The 23,498-nt window shown below is 42.3% G+C and overlaps 1 pseudogene; it reads right to left on the bottom strand.

Annotated features, from left to right (window-relative positions):
• Positions 1-19,450: 19,450 nt before the first annotated feature.
• On the bottom strand, positions 19,451-19,687 carry LOC145351282 (U2 spliceosomal RNA; annotated as a pseudogene).
• Positions 19,688-23,498: the final 3,811 nt, after the last annotated feature.

The raw sequence follows: 23,498 nt of genomic DNA, 5'->3' as shown, positions 1-23,498 counted from the left end.
ACATGGAGTGAATCAAATCAGCTGAAACCTGACATTTGTGATGCTGGGGATCTCCAGAGGCAGCCAAGATGGATCATCCACTTGGCACTTCGGAGTGAAAAATGTTACAAATGCTTCAACCTTACCTTTTGTACAGGTGTGCTGGCCTCTGCGATCATTGAGGGTGGGGATACTTGTGGAATCTCCCTCTCCAGTGAGCTGTTTACTTGCCCATCACCATTCTGGATGGGGCAGAATTGCAGAGCTTAGATCCGATCTATTGGTTGTGGAATTGCTTGCTTTTGACTATTACTTTCTGCTTATGCTGTTTGGCATGCAATAGTCCTGTGTTCTAGTTTCACTAGGTCGACACCTCATTTTTAGTTCTGCCTGGTATTGCTCCTGGGAAGTCCTCCTACACTCTTCATTGAATCAGTGTTGATCCCCTGGCTTGGTGGTAATGGTGGTGGGGAGGATATGCCAGGTTATGATGTTGCAGATTGTGGTTGAGTACAATTTTGCTGCTGCTGATGGCCCACAGCACAAAATGGATGCCTAGTCTTGAGTCGCTAGATATAGAACATAGAACATAGAACATTACAGCGCAGAACAGGCCCTTCGGCCCACGATGTTGCGCCGACCAGTTAAAAAACAATGACCCTCTAACCTAAACCAATCCCTTTTCATCCATAAACCTATCCACGGATCTCTTAAACGCCCCCAAACTAGGCGCATTTACAACTGCAGCAGGCAGGGCATTCCAATCCCTCACCACCCTCTGGGTAAAGAACCTACCCCTGACATCGTCCTATAACTACCCCCCCTTAATTTAAAGCCATGCCCCCTCGTGCTAGCTTTCTCCATCCGAGGAAAAAGGCTATCACTATCCACCCTATCTAAACCTCTAATAATCTCATATGTTTCAATAAGATCCCCTCTTAGCCGCCTTCTTTCTAGCGAAAACAACCCCAAATCCCTCAGTCTCTCCTCATAGGACCTCCCCTCCATACCAGGCAACATCCTGGTAAACCTCCTCTGCACCCTCTCCAAAGCCTCCACATCCTTCCTATAATGTGGGGACCAGAACTGCACACAATACTCCAAGTGCGGCCGCACCAGAGTTGTGTACAGTTGCAACATAACGCTGTGACTCCTAAATTCAATCCCCCTACCAATAAACGCCAAGATGCCTTCTTAACAACCTTATCTACTTGATTCCCAACTTTCAGAGATCTATGTACACATACACCGAGATCCCTCTGTTCATCTACACTATTCAGAGTCCTACCGTTAGCCCTATACTCGACACATCTGTTATTCCTACCAAAGTGAATTACCTCACACTTCTCCGCATTAAACTCCATCCGCCACCTCTCGGCCCAGCTCTGTAACCTGTCTAAGTCTCCCTGCAAACTATGACACCCTTCCTCACAATCTACCATACCTCCGACTTTGGTGTCATCAGCAAATTTACTAATCCACCCAACTATACCCTCATCCAGATCATTAATAAAAATTACAAACAGCAGTGGCCCCAAAACAGATCCCTGAGGCACATCACTCGTAACTGGATTCCATGACGAATATTTACCATCAACCACCACCCTCTGTCTCCTATCTGCTAGCCAATTCCTGATCCAATTTCCTAGATTACCCTCAATCCCATACATCTGCATTTTCTGCAGAAGCCTTCCATGGTGAACCTTATCAAACGCCTTACTAAAATCCATATATACCACGTCAACTGCCTTACCCCCATCCACCTCTTTGGTCACTTTCTCAAAAAACTCAATAAGGTTAGTAAGGCACGACCTACCTGCTACAAAACCATGCTGACTATCTCCAATCAATTCATTACTCTCCAAATAACTATAAATCCTATACCTAATAATTTTTTCTAAAACCTTGCCCACAACAGAAGTAAGACTCACCGGTCTATAATTCCCAGGGAAGTCTCTGTTCCCCTTCTTAAACAATGGGACAACATTCGCTATCCTCCAATCTTCCGGTACTATACCTGAGACCAATGACGACCTGAAGATCAGAGCCAGAGGCTCCGCAATCACCTCTCTTGCCTCCCAGAGAATCCTAGGGTAAATCCTGTCCGGACCAGGGGACTTATCTATTTTCAAACCCTCGAGAATATCCAGCACATCCCCCTTATCAACTGCAATACTGTCTAGTTTATACCCCTGCAACCCAGTGTTCTCCTCAGCTACATTCATGTCCCCCTGCGTGAACACCGAAGAGAAATATTGGTTCAATGCCTCTCCAATCTCTTCCGGTTCCACACACAACTTCCCTCTGCTGTCTGTAACTGGCCCTAATCTTGCCCTAACCAACCTTCTGTTCTTAACATACCTATAGAACGCCTTAGGATTCTCCTTGATCCTATCAGCCAAAGTCTTCTCATGTCCTCTTTTAGCCCTTCTTAACTCACTCTTCAACTCCCTCCTAGCCAATCTAAAGCTTTCTAGTGCACTACCTGAGCCCTCAAGTCTCATCCGAACATAAGCCTCCTTTTTCTTTTTAACCAACGAATCAACTTTTTTAGTGCACCACGGTTCCCTAGCTCTACCAATTCCTCCTTGTCTGACAGGGACATACCTATCAAGGACTCGCAGTAGCTGCTCCTTGAAAAAACTCCACATTTCGGACGTTCCCAGTCTATCTCATTTAGTATGGTGGTAGTTCCACACATGATGGAAGGTGTCATCAATGTGAAGTGGACAGTGCGGTGGTCACTTCTACCGATACTATCACAAATAGATAAAGCTGTGGCAGGCAGATTGATGAGGATAAGGTCAAATATGCTTTTTTGGCTTATTGGTTCTCTCATTACCTGCCGAAGTCCCAGTCTAGCAGTTATGTCCTTTACAGCGAGGCAACTCTGTCTCTGGTGGTACTACCAGAGTACATTCTGCACCTTTGCCACCCTCAGTGCTTCCTCCAAGTGATGTTTGACATGGAAGAGTACTGATTCATCAGCTAAGGGGGAAATGCTACATCGTAATCAACAGGTGGTTTCCTTGCCTATGTTTGACCTGGTGCCTTGAGACTTCACGGGGTCTAGAATCACTTTTGAGGACTCTCTTGGCATCTTCCTTACAACTGTATAGCATTGTACCACCACCATCTCTGCTGGGTCTGTCCTGCCAGTTGGACAGGGCATATCCAGGAATGGTGGTGATGTGTCTGGGACATTATCCGTAAGTTATGATTCCATGAGTATGATATGTCAGACTGTTGCTTGACTAGTTTGTGAGATAGTTCTCCCAATTTTGGCACAAGCTGCCAGATTCTAGCAAGGAGGACTTCAAGCATCGACAGCGCTGGGTTTGCTTTTGCCATTTCAATGCCTAGGTCGATGCCAGGTAGTTGGTCTGGTTTCATTCCTTTGCGTTTTTTTCGTAGTGGTTGAATACAACTGCATGGCTTGCTAGGCCATTTAAGGGTCAACCAAATTGCTGTTGGTTTGAAGTCACGTACGTCAGACCAGGTGAGGAAGGAAACCAGATAGGTTTTTACAACAATCAACAATGGTTTTTCATGGTTATCACTAGACTTTTAATTTCAGATTTTTTTTACTGAGTTTAAATTCCACCATCTGCCATGATGGGATTCAAACCTGGGTTTCTGGATTACTTGTCCAGTGATAATACCACTGCGCCATCACCTCACCGACTATTTACCACTCTAGTTACTTGGACTGAAATACAGACTTGGACTTCCAGCAAGAGACTTTGCCCAGGGATCGGCTCCTTCAGCTACACATGGAAGACTGCAGGAAGTACCCTTGGGCAGTGACAGTCTATTGGAAAGGAAGGGTTGGGGATGTGAAAGAAGAAGAATGAAGAGGTAGTGAAGGAGTTTCACCCTACAGTTGGGGAGGTTGAGGTAGGCTGGGGGAGTCTCTTAATGGGTTAGTTGAAATGGAGCAGAAGGGTAGGAAAGGCCATGGTAGGCTGTGGACTGCTGGGGGAAGGGCAGGGAGGAGGAGGAACATGGGGAGGTAGAGGGGGCTTTTGCAGGTCTAAAACAACATGGGGTGTAGAGGTATAAAGAGATATGGCAGGGTGAAGAAGTGTGAAAGGGTCTTAGAGGTGCAAAGGTGTGAAGGTGTAGACAGGGAGGAGTTGGTGTAGTCAATAGTGGACTCTTAGGATGTGAACTGAGGGTATCTGTGGTAGGAAAATATAGTGAATGTTAAAGGGAACAAAGGGAACCAGAAGGATGAAAGGGTGAGGATGTGGCAATGTTGTGTGAAGTAATGTGGAGTGTTGTCAGTGCGGATGTGGAGATGGACATGGATTCTGGGGGGCGGGCAGGATGAGGACAAGCAAGGCAATGGTGACAGCAGCAGGAGAATTGGGGAGGCCAGGCTTCAACGTTAATTCGCATATCTCTGAAGGTGATGCAAGAGGGCTGAAGGGTGACAGTGGGAAGATTGAAAATTATATAGGGGAGGGCCGGGGATTATAGGGGATTGGGGATAGGGCATGGATGATTGTGGGAGGGGAATGCATTGGATCAAAGACAGAATGTCACTGTCACCATGGCTGAGCTGAGGGGTGGCGGAGGAGGTAAGGGTCTGGGGAGTGCGCTAAGCCTTAAGGACTGCAGCTAAAATAGAACAATGGACATTATCAAAGTGCAAGTGAATGGGGTGATTCTCTCATCCTGTTATGCTGATTTTTTAGTGTTGCAGACAGAGAGATTCAAGCTGGGCATCTGGCCCTGAGCATGGCTATCAGCGCCAGATTTCCAGCACTGACACCTCTGTGCCAGCTATATTTGATATATACAATAAGTCTGCACCTTCTAAGATGCAGATGGCTCTCTATGTCAAAAGGGCAGCGCTCCGAAAGCTAGTGGCTTTTGCTACCAAATAAACCTGTTGGACTTTAACCTGGTGTTGTGAGACTTCTTACTGTGTTTACCCCAGTCCAACGCCGGCATCTCCGCATCGAGGCTATCTGTGGCAGAGCCCATGCTATCTGATATCACTGAGAACATCAAAGATGATAGTACCTTCCTGCCTTATTCCCCTTCAAAACTCTTGGTTGACCCTCACTGTCAATTACCTGGCATGATCAACAACTGCTGAAAAAGTTTAACCTCGAACTCCTTTCTTTCCGTCCCACCCTGTTCTCTCACCCCAACTTTCCTCTTCTTATTTCTTCAGTCACAGTAAACCCAACAGGAAGAGAGGTTGCAACATCACAGCAATGATGAAAAGGTACATCACTTGACCTGCACTTTCAGCCATGAGATGGGTCATGTGGACTTGAAACGTTAACTCTGTTTTTCTTGCCACAGATGCTGCCAGACCTACTGAGATTCCACTGAATCATTATTAGCACAGCTACAAATCAGAATTTTATGCCTACGGAGTTTCTACTGGCCAATCATCTCTATAATGCAATACAAAACTTTTTTATTTTATGACTCCATATAAAGCTGCTGATTATTGACAACATACTCAGTATTATCCCTATTGAATCTAGAAGATGAATACAATTTAATAGGTTATGGCTATACATGGGGATGTGTGAGGAAGATACTTCTAGATTGATCTGAGTGCTTTTGATCAGCCAGAACATTTGACATGTTTGATGTGTGACTCTCCTCAAAAGGATCAATTGCTTTGGGACAGCAGTTGAATGAATTATAAAGTGTTGCCAGGAATTAAGATGTAAATGGGAAGGCTTCTGACATGTTATGAAGAAGACTGACAAATGAAAATAATGCGCCTTCCTTCACAGCTGACAGGCTGGCCTGTATGCACTGCAGGTGGGTTTTGACACCTAGCTGGGGAAAATGCTGTTTCTTCCTGGCCAGTTTGACATTAAAGAAGCTCAAATTTAGAATTAATTTCTTTTAGCAGAAAATAAAAAATTTCACTACAATTTATTTAGTTATTGGAACAGTAACCTTTCGATTCTCCTTTCTGGCGACATCAAACTTACAATTATACGGATAGGTTAGATGAGTGGCCAAAAATTGGCAGATGGAATTTATAAATGTGGGTCAGTATGAGGTTATCCATTTTGATTGGAAGAATAAAAAGGCAACTTATTATCTAAATAGAGAGAAACTTCGAAATGCTTTGTTGCTGAGGAATCTGGTTGCCCTTGTGCATAAATTGCAGAATGCTAATACGCAGGTGCAGCAAATAATAAGGAAGGAAAATAGGATTTTGGTAGTCATTGCTAATGGAATAGAATATCAAAGTACAGAAGTGCTGTCACAGTGGTATGGGACATTGGTAAGCATCTGGAGTACTGCAGACAGTTTTTGTGCTCTTAATTGAGGAAGGACATAAACGCATGAGAGGCAGTTCAGAGAAAGTTCCCTAAACTAACTCTGGGGATAAAGGATTTGTCTTCTGATGAGAGATTAAGCAATTTAGTTCTATATTTGCTGGATTTTAAAAGAATAGGAGGGGATCTAATTTAGGTATATAAGAGGTTAAAAGGGATTGATAGGGTAGATGTAGAGCAAATATTTCCCCTTATCGGACATTCTAAAATGAGAGGCCATAGTTTTAGTCTAAGAGATGGTAGAAATTAGGACAAATTACTTTACTCGAAGGGTTGTACATCTGTGGAATTCACTAACTGAGAGTGTAATGCACATTGGAACACTAAACAAATTTAGAGAGGAGAAAGATAGGTTTTTAGTTAGTAGTGGGATGAAGGGTTATGGGGAGCAAGCAATAAGGGGATGAGGCCGAGATGAAATCAGCCATGATCTTACTGAATCGGCTTAGGAATTGAATTGTCTACTCCTGCTTGCTAGATTTATGTTTCATTCTATGAAGAACTAGATTTTTCAAGGCAAATCTACTTCTTATGACGCGGAGATTATCCCCCTTTTGAGGCATAACGCCGAGTCTGCCAAAGAGGAATACCTTGTCTCGTAATGTGTTAAGTGTGTGGGAAGATGAACTGTCCTTCAGTGACATTTAGTGATTAACTAACAGAAATACCTAATATTCCCTTTAAGGTGCACACTTAACAATTAATTTATTTAACCAATAGGGAACTTTAACTAAACAACTAAGATACTGAATAAAGTAAAATTCTATCAGAATGCTGTTCAAGTAAGTACTGTACCCATTCATTAACCAAAAAGAAATAGAATTTATAGGAAAAAAAACAGGTTGTGTTTTTCAAAACCTTCTGGAGTTTCTCAGTTGATCTCTCTGTCTGCAAGTTCTTTTTGATTTGGTATCTTTCGCTGGTAAGATGGTGTGTTCTCTTAAGAGATACATAAAGCTGGCAGGGTTAAGAACTGCTCTCTCCCTCTCAAGATTTAAAAGGTGGCAGTTGTTATCCCCTGCTTTTCCCTTTTGCATTCTCTTTTATACCTGTGATGACCTATTGGTTTTCTTACAATAGGATTGGTCTGCTGTTGTCAACAATATCAAATTCAAATCTTATAGGTTCTCAGTAACTGAATGCCTGCTTTAAATTGATTGGTCAAAATTCAAACACAAACGGGTTGCCTTGTCAAGACCACTGCTTGACTTTTTGATACAAATGTTTCAGCTTAGACTTAGATTGTACTTTGCATATTAAACCTCCAACTACTGAAACAAAATACCAGCTTTTAAGGAGACTACACAAGTTTTTTACCCTCTTGCATTTTTTACAATTTTTTTACATCTTTATCAACATCACATTCCAACTTTACAAACTCAACTTTCTAACACTTGCTTGTTGCAAATTATTAAAGGAAATATGTATGAAATTTAGGTTGGAATTTTCTGGTTTTGGAAGCCTTGCTATCAGTGCCAGCGAGAACAGAGAATTCAGGATAATTTGAGCCGTGAGTGAGGTCAGATTATACCAGCCATAGTGAAAATTCTTACAGCTCTTTGTTTAGGTGTGATTATAATCTTCAACCCCTTGTCTTGTTGTCTCTGAATTCCATTAAGTTTTCCATCCATGTTCACACACATCTCTCAAGCTTCTCCACCTCCCCTTGGGCACTCTATTCCACTGACAAAAATCCCTCACCAGCCATCGGCTTGGCTGTGGTAATACTATATTAGTCACATGAACTAATATTTGTAGCCACAGGAGTTAGCATAGAGGCTATAAAACACCATGGGTATGGGTAGAGGTTAGCATGGAGGGCATGAGGGCCATAGGAGATGGGTGGGGGATGAACTGGCATGATTTGGATGTTGTATGGGGAGGGCATGAGGACTGATGGTTGTTTTTCATTTTCTTTTTTTTATATCTTTGATGAAGTACTAGAGCACTGAGGCAGGCAAATGTGTACAATTACTTGACAAATATCTAATAGCAGTCATTACAAAACCTTGCAGCATTTATGTTTCACCAAATATTGAGCTTTTTGAGCCAAAGTTGTCAGGAGTACTTTGACATCATTACATGACACTTACAGTTTCTCTAGATCATCATGGATCTCAGACTTAAACGGGTCTACTTCCAACCTTCTGGAGACCAGTATGTCATAGTTAATATTCTTGAGTTTCTCAACTGTCAGAAATGGAAACTTCCAATGTAAGGAGTCCCTGCAACCTTAGCCTGCCCTCTGATGTGGTCAGCCTTTGGCCTTCTGAGGAATTGGGAAGCTTCTTAAAAGGTTGACAGAAATTTCAAAACCTCTGTTGGATTCTACTGTGTCCTATTCCTGTTTAAGCCATAACAATGGACTCCCACCAGGGATGCAGGAGTCTGAAAGAACATCCATGGCAATCAGACACATGGGCTTGAATTTTCACTTGGGTTGGGAGAACAGAATAAGAATAATTCCAAGCTTTGCAAACACAACCTGAGAAAATATGCCCTGAGTTTCTGACTTTCAGTCCGAGGTGTGAGTGATAATGGGAGTACTGACAGCTGGCTCCGGAAAGAATTCTGAGGCTGCAAGATGTGGAGGTTCACTTGGCAGAAGGCCTGCCTCGGTGCTCTGGTACTTCATCAAAGATATAAAAAAATGAAAATGAAAAACAACCATCAGTCCTCATGCCCTCCCCATACAACATCCAAATCATGCCAGTTCATCCCCCACCCATCTCCTATGGCCCTCATGCCCTCCATGCTAACCTCTACCCATACCCATGGTGTTTTATAGCCTCTATGCTAACTCCTGTGGCCACCCTGAAGGCATTTTAAAGCTGCTAACCTAATGCCAACTCATGTACTATTACTCTTTGCCCTTATACCTTCCATGGGAAGCCCTCAAAACTCATGCTGAGAACAAATAAAGTTCAAAATGTATATTGATGAGTTCACTATTTTAAAAAATTATCGTTGGTAAAAACCCATTAATTACACTTAACTTCCTTTAATTCCTTATAATAAAATTTGTATTCATAGTCCCACTTCAAAGAGTTTAACTGACTGACACCCCTCTGTGATGATAGGTTGTGAAACCAGTCATATAGCACTAATCCTGCAATAATGGTCCTCACGCCTATATTAGTAAAAGGAGTGAAATAACACATGTTTTTTTAAACTCTGCAGATATGTTTTTCTAATGTTCAAATGGCAGGAAATCTTAATGCCTCGGGAATTTGGCAGTTCTTTTGATAGTTCTCTTGACAGTTCCAATGAGTTACGCACTTTGTATATACATACATGCCTTGTCTCAAATGTCACCTTACCTCTCCCAAAGGGCACTTGACCTCTTCCAAAGTAACTTGATCTCTCCCAAAGTGTCCCGGGATCAAATCCAACAGGGGACCTTACTTCTTCAAAGAATTCCAGCAGCTTTTGATCTTCTCCTACCTATTTTAAAGTGCACAAGTGTGTTTTGAGTGTTTAAAATCAGATCTGACTGAGGCACTTGCTCTCTAACAGACACAGTTACCTTCATGAACCATGGATGTGCACATCTTATCCTGTCTTCATTTCTCCCACTCTGAAAATGGTAAAGACCAGGTTTGGAAGCTGAACTTCCAGATCCAGGCTTCCACCACCATTTTAACAAAGATGGAGAGCCTCTTCATTTGTGTTACTAGGGGGCATAACTATAAGGTTCAGAGAGTGGTTGGGGTGTGGAATGCTTTGCCTGCTGTGATAGTGGAGTTGGACACTTTAGGAACTTTCAAGCGGTTATTGGATAGGCACTTGGAGCACAGCAGAATGATAGGGAGTGGGATAGCTTGATCTTGGCTTTGGACATAGCTCGGCACAACATCGAAGGCCAAAGGGCCTGTACAGTGCTGTACTCTTCTGTGTTCTATGTGTACTAATTTTGGCCACAATATTTAAATTAGATAGCCATTTAGTTAAAGAACATATTTGTAGTTTTCTTCTCTCTGTTGAATTAATTCTGGACCTAGATTTTCACGGTGTCATGGAAACTATGTGCCTCAGCCTGGATCCTGGAATCCCAAATGCTCCCACCCCAGTTACTTCTGCTAGATCCCATTATTGCCAACATGGGAAATGAGGTGTGATATTGAGTCACACATGTAAGAAACCCAAATCTAGCAGGATCATTTGAACTCAGTGCTGAGTGAAATCAAATCCAACTTTTGCTGGAACAAGGTTCATTTCCCACTATGTGTGTGTGTGTGTGTGTGTGTGTTTACAATTTTTAAGAGAAGGCATTCCTGTGCATGAAAGGTGGACAAGGATTGCGGAATTATCAAGCTGTCATGTTATTTATATTTCCTACTCTTTAAATTTTGAAACATAAAGCAATTAGCCATGTCTCTGAATTGAGAAAACTATGCTTACAATTTCAGCTGTTTGTTGTTATAAATCTGTGGGTCATATTTATAGGGTTATTACTGCTTGACTTCTGTCACAACCTATCATATTTGTATTGGGGGTGAGGTATAGGGGTCACTCTAAGTTCACAGTTTGATTGATAACTCTATCTGATCTAGTTCTTTCGATACAAATGTATGTTTCATATGGGATTAAATACTTGAAGGGATTTAAATGGGATTGTCTTTTTAAGATATAATAAAATCTAGAATAGATACCCAAAACTTTATTTTATCTCAGCATTGCTTCTGACTTCTGCCCATGATGAACATTGTGTGAGCTGACATGGAAGGCTGGGTGCAAGGGTAAAGGGTGGTGGCTGGGGGCCATGGATTGGCATAAGTTGGCATAGGAGTTATAAAGGTACCATGGGGTAAATGGGTTGGCATGAGTTGGCATTCAATTGGCATATGGAGGTTTAAAGTGCCATTGGTGGATTGAGAGCCACAGGTTTACATTAAGTGCACAAGGGGTCAAATGAGATGGGCAGAGGCATGGTATTAGCATGGATAGGACATGAGGAATATACTGGCAGGTGAGGGTTGTGATGATTTTTTCCTTTAATAAAAATGGACCAAACTCCTAAAATGCCAAAGTGGGCCTCTTTAACAGCTTACCTTAATTTTCATCAGCCTCTGTGCTATATGTGCGCTGTTTCAGGTTGGAGATGAAGGGCAGGCATGGAGGCAGAAGGCATGAATCAACTTGCTCGAGCTCCTCCCATACCATCCACTCACGGCCCTCACACTCCCAGAAAACAAAAATCCAACTATTCAGAGCTATTTCTCCAGAAGCTGATTACCACGTCAGGGATTTTCTTGACTGTTCACTGGCCTCGAGAACGAAAGTCTGGGACTTGGTTTTGCTGCTTTCTTTAGATCAATCTAAACCACATACCATTCTCCAGTACAGGCTGGACAAACAGCTTGCACCTGAATCCCTGTCTATGTCTTTCTTGTGGATGACATTAAAGAATAATCAGCAGTGGATGTGAAAACAGTGATTCTCACTGCAGAACTGAATAACCTTTAGCTCCCTCTGATGGCATGGCCTCTATTTACATTCCATGGCAAAACACTGCAACTTATCTCGAATTTGGTCCCAATGAGGTAAATACACAAAATGATTTAGAGGAATTACACTTGATGCTAATTGGCAAGTCAAAAGTTTCCAAAGACACAGTCCATTTTCAAATAACCTTACTTCAGCAACAGTTAGTTGTCTCTTCATTTGAGCTTCTGTACACAAGGGACAGAATTAGATGTGAGAAAACTGTCTGCAATGCCCAGAACAGAAGTTTGTATAGATTTGACACTGGAATTTCAGGCAGAAATTTGAATTGATACATCGGCTTAAAACATAGCTGCTAAAGCACTTGTCTCCTGCCATAAGAAAATAGAAGTTTTATGTTCTCTTGTTTCATATTCTTACAGTGGACTAATGGCCTGCTTATAGAAGACAGACTTCAGCATCAGCAGGACATCTTACTAGTGCAGGGGAGATAAACTGGCAAAGAAAATTGCACAGAAAAAGCATTTAAAATACTGAAATAAGTCACGTATAGAAATCACCTCTTCACCGTATTTTTCTTAAGTGCACATTTTCTCAACTGCTTCTCCAATCCACCTTCTACTTAATTCTCCGTTGTCACATTTTTATCTAGCTAATGCTACTGATTTTTGAACATTATGTAGCATTTTACTTTAATACACAGATGCTTCTAACACATTTACATTTTTGCGAAGGAAAACAATACTATCCGCTATACGTCAGATGTGGTCTCAGCACTGCCCAATGTCCTGAACAACTGAGGCACACCCTCCCTACTTTTGAATTCAATTCCCCCTCAATAACATTCTATTAGCTTTCATCTGCTTGCTGTACCTGTATACTAGCCTTTTATGATTCATGCACAAGGACACCCACATCCGTCAGAGCTCTGCAATCTCTTACCATTTAGAGAACAAGCTTCCTCTTATTTTCCCTGTTAAAATGGACAATTTCACATTTGCCCACATTATACTCCATTTGCCAGATTTTTGCCCACCCATTTAACCTGTCCACATCAATCTGTAGTTTCCTTACATCCTATTGGCAATTTACTTTCCTATCTATCTTTGAGTGGTCAGCCAATTTAGTAACAATCCCTTCAGCCCCTTCATCCAGTCATTTATATAAATTGTAAAATGTTGAGGCCCCAGCACTGATCCCTGTGACACACCATTTGTCACATCTCACCAACCAGTAAAAGACCTATTTATGCCAACTTTCTATTTCCTGTCAGCTAACCAATCTTCAATCCATGCCAATATATTACCCCCTAAAACATTAGTATTTATTTAATGCAATAACCATTGATTTGACACCTTATCAGATGTCTTCTGGAAATAATCGTAGAATCAGCAATGAAAGAGACCTGTCATGTTTCCAATGGCAGCTTACTTGCGTGAACTGTTGCAACTTGGGTTGCTTGCCTCATCAGCAGTGGTCCTGAGGAAAGTCTTGGAAGGGAGGAAAAGAAAGGATTGGATCCAGAATGGCCAGCACAGCCTGCTGTCACTTGTGGGGCAGGTGAAGGTTGAAGGGTTGGATATGTTTGGAGATTTCTGTGTTCCCTCCACTGCCTCAACTCTGCCCCTGCACACTCTGGAAAAAGTCGTGATGTGCTTAGTGCTTTCCCTCCTGAGCCTTCACCATTCTGTTGGTCACAAGCTACGGTGTCCCATGAGTCAGCTGGTATGTTTAATTCCATTAAGGCCATTTTGAGTACATCCCTAAAACGTTTCCACTGTCCTCCTGGAGGTCTCCTGCTGCAATTGAGCTTTAAGTAGAGCAATTGCTTCTGAGCCTGATGTTAGGTATACAAATAACAAGTCCCACCCAGGAGAGTTGGTTTTGAATGATGAGTGACTCGATGACAGGCAAGTTGTTACAAGGACACTGCTGTTGGACTGCCTTTCTTGCCATTGGATTTGGAAGATTTTGTGAAGGCAATGCTGGTGGTACCTCTCCAGTGCTTTGAAGTGTCTGCTGTAGATTGCCCATGTCTGCAAAGCAGGGATCACCTCTGGCAAGTAAGCTGTGATCTTGGTCTTGAGTTGAAATCCTGGCCTTTAAACATATTTTTCCTCAGTTGGTTGAAGACTGAGTTGTGACCCTGGAAGGAATTCCTCAGCCACTGAAAGTAAGCAATTGAGCAGCAGCCTTGCAATGATCTTCCCTGTGGCAGTCAGCAGGAAAACATCTCTGTAGTTTTGTTTCCAGATGAGTATTAGGTTTTATGAGCGTATCTCCGCTATGTTTAAGAATGGAACAGGAATTTGAGGGACTTTGTTGTTTTTCAGCTCTCAAATGGGTTGTTCAGCTTTACTTCAGATTGGGTTAGTGCCAGGATCAGGCCAGAGTCGAGGATATTCAAGTCAAAAACAGAGTCTTAGTTGAAGGAGTTCTTTCCAGCAATCACTGACTGCTTGATGAGCTCCTTTTTATGTCTGACAGACAGTGACACCCTTGAGTGCCTGGACCACAGGTAGGCATGACAGCACTGAGTATACTATGCATATCATTGGTATCTGCAAGCTGTTAGATCTCCCACATTCTTTCTACCCACCATTTGTTCTCCATAATGGGTTTTATGCTCTACTGCTGCCTTCAGCAGCCTTTAGGAGTGCTGCTTTTCTCTTGAGCCATGGTGAAGTTTCCAGAGGCCAAACGCTCATGGATGACCTTAAAATCACCATAAAATGCACCTGCAAAGAGAAATGCTCTGTCTCGTTACCAGAAAACATTATGACTGGTTTGATAAAAATAATTAAGAGATCCAGGACCTAATTGAGATCAGCGTAAAACTTTCACTGACACTTTGGCTCTTGGTAGCTGGAAGTATTAAGGCTGGCATTGAGGCACTGATTGGGCAGGGAAACTTTTTTTATTTGTTCACCAGATGTGGAGTAACTGGCTAGACCAGCATTTGTTGCCCTTGAAAAGGTGATGATTGACTTCCAACAACTATAATCATCTTCCTCTGTAAGATTCCAGTTACTGGAATTTTTCCCTTGATTTCCATTGACTTCAGTTTTGGTATGTTACATATAATCAAATGCTGCCTTGATGTCAAACGTGGTCACTCTCACTTCATCTCTTGACTTCAGGGGCGCACTTTTCCCAAAAATACTCCAAGTGCCCAACAGGCGGGAAACAGGAGGTTCTCCTGCCTGTTTTTTCGGGCAAGTTTAGTTAAATGAATTTATGGCATTCTGTGCAACACACAGGCTGTCAGGCAATTCACGTCAGTAAGAGGAGGGTGGGCCTAATCTAACTTGAGAGGCCGACATCAGATTGCTCAGGGGGCCTTTGGGCCTGCGCTGAGCTGCCTGTCCCCCTCCCTCAATGTTGCTGCCCCCCCCCCCCCACCCCCCTGGACACCGATGGCAATTTTTATGCTGAGACCATTCCTGGGCAAATTTTCCACATTATTGAGTAGATACGGGTGTTGTAGTTGTACTGGAGTAGCTTGGCTAAGGACGCAGCTAATTCTGAAGTATAAGTCTTCAGTATTATTGCTGGAATGATGTCAGGGGTCAGAGCCTTTACAGTGTCCAGTGTCTTCAGACATTCCTTTATTTCATGTGGTGTGAACTGAATTGGTTGAAGAGTAGGATCTGTGATGCTGGTGGCCCAGGAGGAGTCCGGGATTGATCTACCCAGCACTTCTGGCTGAAGATAGTTGCAAATACTTCAACCTTGCCTTTTTCATGAACGTGCTGTACTTCTCCATCAATGAACATGGAGATATTTGTAGAGCGCCTCCTCCTTCAGTTAGTTCTTCAATCTGCACAACCATTCATGACTGGATGTGGATATGTGCAGATCTTAAATTGATTTGCTGGTTGTGGGAATACTTGGCTTTTCCATTGCATGCTGCTTCTGTTGTTTGACATGCAAAGTAATACATCAGATTGCACCTCATTTTTAGGTATACTGCTGTTGCTCCTAAAATGCACTCCTGCACTCTTCTTTAAACCAGGTGGGTTCTTTGAGGCCTTCAAAGTAAATTTCCTTGCATCATTGCTACTGTTGTCTCCAATATTTGGGGGCCAAGTTGATGAATTGGGATTTTATATCAAACCCAACAGCATATAGCACTGTGCGCAGTTCTGGTCGCCTCACTATAGGAAGGACGTGGAAGCTATTGAAAGGGTGCAGAGGAGATTTACAAGGATGTTGCCTGGATTGGAAGGCATGCCTTATGAAGATAGTTGAGGGAGCTGGGACTCTTCTCCTTGGAGAGACGAAGGTTGAGAGGCGACCTGATAGAGGTTTATAAGATGTTGAGAGGAATAGATAGGGTGGATTCTCAGAGACTATTTCCCCGGGCTGAAATGGTCGCTACGAGAGGACATAGATTTAAGGTGCAGGGAAGCAAGTACAGAGGAAATGTTAGGGGTAAGTTTTTCACTCAGAGGGTGGTGAGTGAATGGAATCGGCTGCCGTCGGTGGTGGTGGAGGCGGACCCGCTGGGGTCTTTTAAAAGACTTCTGGATGAGTATATGGGATCTAATGGGATTGGGGGTTATAGATAGGTCAATGGCTTGGTAGGTATAGAAGTGATTGGTGCAACTAGTGGGCCGAAGGGCCTGTTTGTGCTGTAGTGTTCTATGTTCTATATAATTTAAAATAAGCACAGAAAATGCAGTAAAGACTCAACAGGTCAAGTAACATCAGAATTGTGACGAGTTTGAGATGTAATAAATAGGTTTTGAACAAGGAGTGGGTGAAATAAGGACAATAGAAAGGTCTATGATAGTGTGTAAGACAGGAGAGATTGAATGGTAGAAAAGTTAGAAAATAGTTACTTTTAAACTCCAGTGAATATAATCCTAACCTTCACCATATTCCCTCTATAGTAAAGGGAATTCTTCTTCAGATAAGGACACCACAACTGCACACAATATTCCAGGTGTGGCCTCACCAATATCCTATACAATTGTAGCAAAACATCCCTATTCCTATACTCAAATCCTCTCGCTATGAAGCCCAATGTACCATTTACCTTCTTTATTGCCCGCTGTACCTGCATGCTTACTTTTAGCAACTGATGCACAAGGACACCAAGGTCTCGCTGAGTATCCACTTCTTTCAATTTACACCCATTCACATAATAATCTGTCTTATTATTGCTACCAAAGTGGATAACCTTACATTATAATGCATCTGCCATGTATATACCCACATACTCAGCCTGTCCAAATCATTCTGAAGCATCTCTGCATCTTCCTCACAGCTCACTCACCCACTAACTTTGTATTATCTGCAAATTTAGGATAATACATTCAGTTCTCTCTTCCAAATCATTAATATATAATGTGAACAGTTGGGGTCCTAGCACAGATCCCTGCAGAACCTCACTAGTCACTGATTGCCAATGAGAAAAAGGACCCATTTATGCCAACTCTTTGCTTCTTATCTGCTAACTAGCTTTCTATCTATCTCAAGACATTATCTGCAATCCCATGAGATTTTGCTTTATATAGTAATCTGTTATGTGAGATCTTGTCGAAAGCTTTCTGAAAGTCCAAATAAGCCACATCCACTGGCCCTCATTAGTTGTTTGGATTTTAGTAGATGTTGCTTTCTGTTCTATGTCCCAATATCACTGAATGTCCTTGGCAGTGAGCTTGTATACTGGCTCACACTCTGACAAAAAAATGAGCAAAAGTTTTGCTAAATAATTCACAAATCCAACAAATCATTGCACTGCTTTCAGATCTGGTGACTGCATAGCTGCTTCAGTTCTCACTTTATTATAATCTGAGTGAAAATATTTTGCAATCAATACTAACATGACCTACATACTTGAATTCAGGCACCTTTAGTTGCAGATTTTACCTGTCCAGCATCAGATTAATCTGGTGAGTGCTCTCTAGCAATTGTATTAAATTCTGATAATAGTCAGCAATGGTTTCTTCCATTATATCTACACATTCATAGACCAGTAGATCATCCACTATGGCTTCCACTCCAGGAACATCACTATCTCATGATGTCTGTGGTCATCATTATAACAGTCACAGTCAACTCACTCTCTATAGACTTGACAGAACCAACTTTTTGAATCTTGAATAGTTTTTCATTAGGGCTCTTCTGCTGTTATCTCTCTAATGGCCATCTGTATAGGTTGCTTTCCTTTTTTATTAGACAAACACTTGTGTGTAAATAGATTTTGATTCTTACAGTTGAAACACTGATTTCCCCATGCTAGGAAATCACTCTTTTCCTTTGCATGATGTTCTCTGGAATATTTACATCCTGCACTTTGTATGTAATTGCCCTGTCCTTTCAGCTTGGAATGTCTCTCAGCATAATGTATCTTCTGGTCTGTCCTGCCATACATATGCTCTAGCTGATGGTTTACAACTTTCACATTTTGACACGTCTATCGCTTTCTTAAGCGTAATTTGTTACTCTCTCAGTCGACTTGCTCTCACTAAGGGGTCTCCTAGGTTTAAAATTATTTGGGCTTTAATCAGATCATCTATTAGCTGTCCAAATGCTCATAAGGCTACAAGCTGTGTTATTGCAGTCACAAACTGATTAAAGGTTTCCTTTTTAACTTGAGCTCTAATGTTGAATACACAGCATTCATACATAACATTCACCTGGTGTTGAAAGCATTCATTCAAGGCTTTCAAAATCTCTGTTCCCTTTGTTTCTCAGTTAGATTTAGGTTAGTATACAATTTGTAGCTATTCCTCCCCAGCAGTGTTAGAAATGCAGCCACTCTTAATGGTTCTGGCTTGTTAATTAAGTCTGTTGCAAACTCATAGTTTTGCTACTGCAAGTGGTAAAACTACCAGTTCTGCCACATATCACCTTTCATTTCTGTTGGAGCCGGGATTAGAAAGTTTAGTGTCATGTTCACTCATCCAGTATTTTACTTGCAGCCTTTAATATATGTTTGCTTTCCCTTGTCTTTAGCAGTAATCACTGATATTTCCTTGTCCACTCATTTACTATTTCACACAACTGAATCAGATCTGTTGGGCACAAATTCTCCTCTACAAATCCATACTCTCTAAGCAGCTGAAAATTTTCAGTCTTCAGCCATGCTATCCTTAATATAGAACTGAATAATTTCCTGACAACAGATCTTAGACCAAGAGGTCCATAATTCCTAGATTTGTCTCTCTCACTTTTCTTAAACAGTTGAGCGGCATGAGCAATTTTTCATCTAGAGGACCCGTTCTTGGATTAAGAGAGCGATGATAGTTAGGGCATCTGCAAAATTCTCACCTCCTTCTTTTAAAACCTCAGGAAGAAACCTCGGGATTTTTCAGTCTTTACTGGCATTATTTTCTTCTTTATTGTAATTTTGCAAACACGAATTGGAGTTTCTGTCCCTGATTCATTATCAGTTTCCTTGGAATATGTGATGTACTGACCTCTTGCACTGAAACAAAGTAATCATTTAGCATGTAGAACATTGACTTTTTTTATTGATGATATCACTGTTTTCAGTTTTTAAATGGCTTCCACTTTGGTCCTGACCACACTTTTTTTCAAATACAATTGTAGAATTTTTGTGTGTTGATTTTGATTTTCCCTGTATACTCCTTTCTTTTCACTCTTACATTATGGATCATGTCTCTACTTGTCTACAACTACTTTTTTTTAGCAAATGGAGCTCTTGTCCCTTAGAAGGCTCAATTAATTCTATTTCACACATTATTTTTTCACTTTTGTTCCTTTCTCAGTTACAAAACCAATGTGCAGGGTCAACAGGGCAAGCTCTTAATTCACCCGTTGATTGCTCCAAAAACTAATTCAAACTGAATCCAATTCATGGTCCCTATAAAACAGACATACAAGATCCAAGCTGACAAGAACAGACATTACAGCCGATTTCATACTTGATCCTACATTTGATCTTAGCCAAAGGGCTGAGAAGCGATTAAATATTTTTACTCCATTCTTAAACTTGGGTCAAGTTTAAACTCCGACTTGGGTCATCCAATCAATATGCAGATTAAAATCCCCCATAATTATCGTCGTTCCGTTTCTGCACGCATCAATTATTTGTTTTCTATAGCCCGCCCAACCTAAAAGTTATTATTTGGGGGCCTATAGACCACACCCACCAGCGTCTTTCTCCCCTTACTATTCCTTATCTCCACCCAAAATGTGGAATCGTTGTGGGTGGAGATAAGGAATGGTAAGGGGAAGGGATAACCAGCCGTGGTTTTCGAAGGAAATAAAGGAGAGTAGTAAATTAGAAGCTGATGTGTTCAGAGTGGCTAAAAATAGTGGCCGATTAGAAGATTGGGAAAGATTTAAAAAACAACAAAGAATGACTAAGAGAGCGATAAAGAAAGGAAAGATAGAGTATGAAGCTAAACTAGCTCTAAATATAAAAAATGATAGTAAAAGTTTTTACAAATATATAAAGAAGAGACTGGCTAGAGTGAGTGGTGGACCCTTGGAGGACGAGAGGAGGGATTTAGCGGTGGGTGATGAGGAAATGGCTGAGGCTTTAAATAAGTTTTTTTGTGTCGGTCTTCACAGAGGAAGACGCAAATAGCTTGCCGGATATTAAAGATAGAAGGATGTAGGAGATGAGGTCCTTCATGTGATTACTGTCACTAGGGACGTAGTGCTTGATAGACTAACGGGACTGAAGGTAGACAAGTCCCCAGGACCGGATGGAATGCATCCCAGGGTTCTGAAAGAAATGGCAGAGGTGATAGCGGATGCCTTAGTAATTACTTATCAAAATTTGCTGGACTCCGGAGAAGTGCCGGAAGATTGGAAAACGGCTAATGTTACACCGCTGTTTAAAAAAGGTAGCAGACAAAAAGCAGGGAATTATAGGCTAATTAGTTTAACGTCCGTAGTTGGAAAAATGCTAGAATCCATCATCAAAGAAATAGCAAGGCACCTAGAAAAGAACGGTTTGATCAAGCAGACACAGCACGGGTTCGTTAAGGGGAAGTCGTGTTTAACGAATTTATTGGATTTCTATGAGGATGTGACTAGTGCGGTAGACAGAGGAGAACCAGTGGATGTGGTGTTTTTAGATTTCCAAAAGGCGTTTGATAAAACATAAGAACATAGGAAATAGGAGCAGGAGTAGGCCATCTAGGCCTTCGAGCCTGCCCCGCCATTCAATAAGATCATGGCTGATCTGTCGTGGCTCAGTTCCACATTCCCGCCCTCTCCCCATAACCCTTAATCCCCTCTCTTATCAAAAACCCATCAACCCGCGTCTTAAAAATATTTAGCAAGGTAGCCTCCACCACTTCAACGGGCAGAGAATTCCAGAGATTCACCACCCTTTGAGTGAAGAAGTTCCTCCTCAACTCCGTTCTAAACTGCCCCCCCTTTATCTTGAGGCTGTGCCCCCTAGTCCTACTATCCTTTCTGGGCGGGAAGAGTCTCTCCACCTCTATCCTATCCATCCCATTCATTATCTTATACGTCTCAATGAGATCTCCCCTCATTCTTCTAAACTCTAACGAGTACAAGCCTAATTTATTCAGCCTCTCCTCATAGTTCAACCCCCTCAACTCCGGCATCAGCCTAATAAACCTCCTCTGCACTCCCTCCAAGGCCAAAATATCCTTGCGTAAGTACGGCGCCCAAAACTGCACACAGTACTCCAGCTGCGGCCTCACCAATGCCCTATACAGCCGCAGCAAGACCTCCCTACTTTTATATTCAATCCCCCTCGCTATGAAGGCCAGCATCCCATTTGCCTTCCTGACCACCTGTTGCACCTGCAAGCTGGGTTTTTGCGACTCATGCACAAGGACCCCGAGGTCCCGCTGCACCATTGCCTGCTGCAGTTTTTCGCCACGTAAGTAATAATCCTTCCGACCATTATTCCTACCAAAGTGGACCACCTCACACTTGCCAACATTAAATTCCATTTGCCATTTCCTGGCCCATTCACCCAACCTATCTAGGTTCTGTAGACTCTCCACACCCTCCGCACAATTTGCCATTCCACCAATCTTGGTGTCATCAGCAAATTTCGACACCCTACACTCGGTTCCCTCCTCCAGATCATCTATATACATGGTAAATAGCTGAGGCCCCAGCACCGACCCCTGGGCACTCCACTAGTCACCATCCGCCAATCCGAATAGCACCCATTGACCCCCACTCTCTGCCTCCTATTTGACAACCAGTCCTCTATCCACGCTAACACCCTACCCCCAACTCCATGTCCCCTGACCTTCTGCAATAACCTCCTGTGAGGTACCTTGTCAAACGCCTTCTGAAAATCAAGAAAGACCACACCCACCGGCTCTCCTCTATCCACCACCCTAGACACATCCTCATAGAACTCCAGTAAATTTGTCAGACACGACTTCCCTTTAACGAAACCGTGCTGCGTCTGCTCTATCAAGCAATTCCTCTCAAGATGCCTTGCTATTTCCTCCTTGATGACGGATTCTAACATTTTACCGACAACAGACGTTAAACTAACCAGCCTATAATTCCCTGCCTTTTGCCTGGCACCCTTCTTAAACAACGGCGAAACATTAGCCATTTTCCAATCTTCTGGCAGTTCCCCGGAATCCAGCGACGTCTGGAAAATAACCACCAAGGCATCCACTATCACCTCCGCCATTTCTTTCAGAACCCTCGGATGCATTCCATCCAGTCCTGGCGACTTGTCCACAATCAGCCCCCTCCAGTCTGTCGAGCACTGCCTCACAAAAAGGTGCCTCACAAAAGGTTGCTGCAAAAGGTTAGGGTGCACTGAGTTGGGGGTAAGGTGTTAGCGTGGATAGAGGATTGGCTGTCTAATAGGAAGCAGAGAGTTGGAATCAATGGGTGCTATTCTGGTTGGCAGTTGGTGACTACTGGAGTGCCGTAGGGATCGGTGCTGGGGTCTCAACTGTTTAGATCGGATTCAGGTTGCCCAGTTTAGATCGGAGTTGAGGAGGAGTTTCTTCACTCAAAGGGTGGTGAGTCTCTGGAATTCTCTGCCCACTGAAGTGGTGGAGGCTACCTCGCTGAATATATTTAATCACGGGTAGACAGATTTCTGATAGACAAGGGAATTAAGGGTTATGGGGAGAAAGCGGGAAAGTGGAACTGATCACTTCAGATCAGCCATGATCTTGTTGAATGGCAGGGCAGGCTCGAAGGGCTAGATGGCCTACTCCTGCTCCTATTTCTTATGTTCTTAAAGTTACCAAGCCAATAGTAGGCCTGGCAGACCCAAATACAACTCCTCGCATGCTCCAAAAACAAATTTAAATTGCATCCAATTTATCAATCCCAGAAGAGAGACAACTGAGATCTAAGCTGAAAAGAGAAGACAATGCACCTTACTTTGGGTTTGATCCAACACTTAATCTTAGCCAAAAGGCCAAGAAATTATTATTTTTTGAACATCTACCATTTATCTTTTTACCCAATGACAGTTTTGCTCAGTTTACTATGGACAGTCTGTTTCTCATCCCATTAAGGTCAGTATCACCTAATTTAGAATCCCTGTAAATGCTACATGTTTTTTTTCTTTTCAAACAACATGTTGAACTCAATTATACTATGATCTCTATTACAGAATTGTCCGTGCACCCTTAGGCTTCTAACTGAATCTAGCTTAGTACTCATTACTAATTCTAATATGACACATTTCCTCTTGAGTCTAGGACAAAATAGTGCAGTGAACTACCTCGACACACTCAAGACCTTTTTATGCTAATTTGTTGGGAGTATCACCTCTTACTCTGTGTTCACCCCTTCCGT

The sequence above is a fragment of the Carcharhinus amblyrhynchos genome, chromosome 12, assembly GCF_965287045.1.
Source record: "Carcharhinus amblyrhynchos chromosome 12, sCarAmb.v2.hapA, whole genome shotgun sequence".
NCBI lineage: Eukaryota > Metazoa > Chordata > Chondrichthyes > Carcharhiniformes > Carcharhinidae > Carcharhinus > Carcharhinus amblyrhynchos.
Note: the sequence above shows the minus strand (reverse complement) of the source record. Positions and strands in the feature narration are given on the sequence as shown.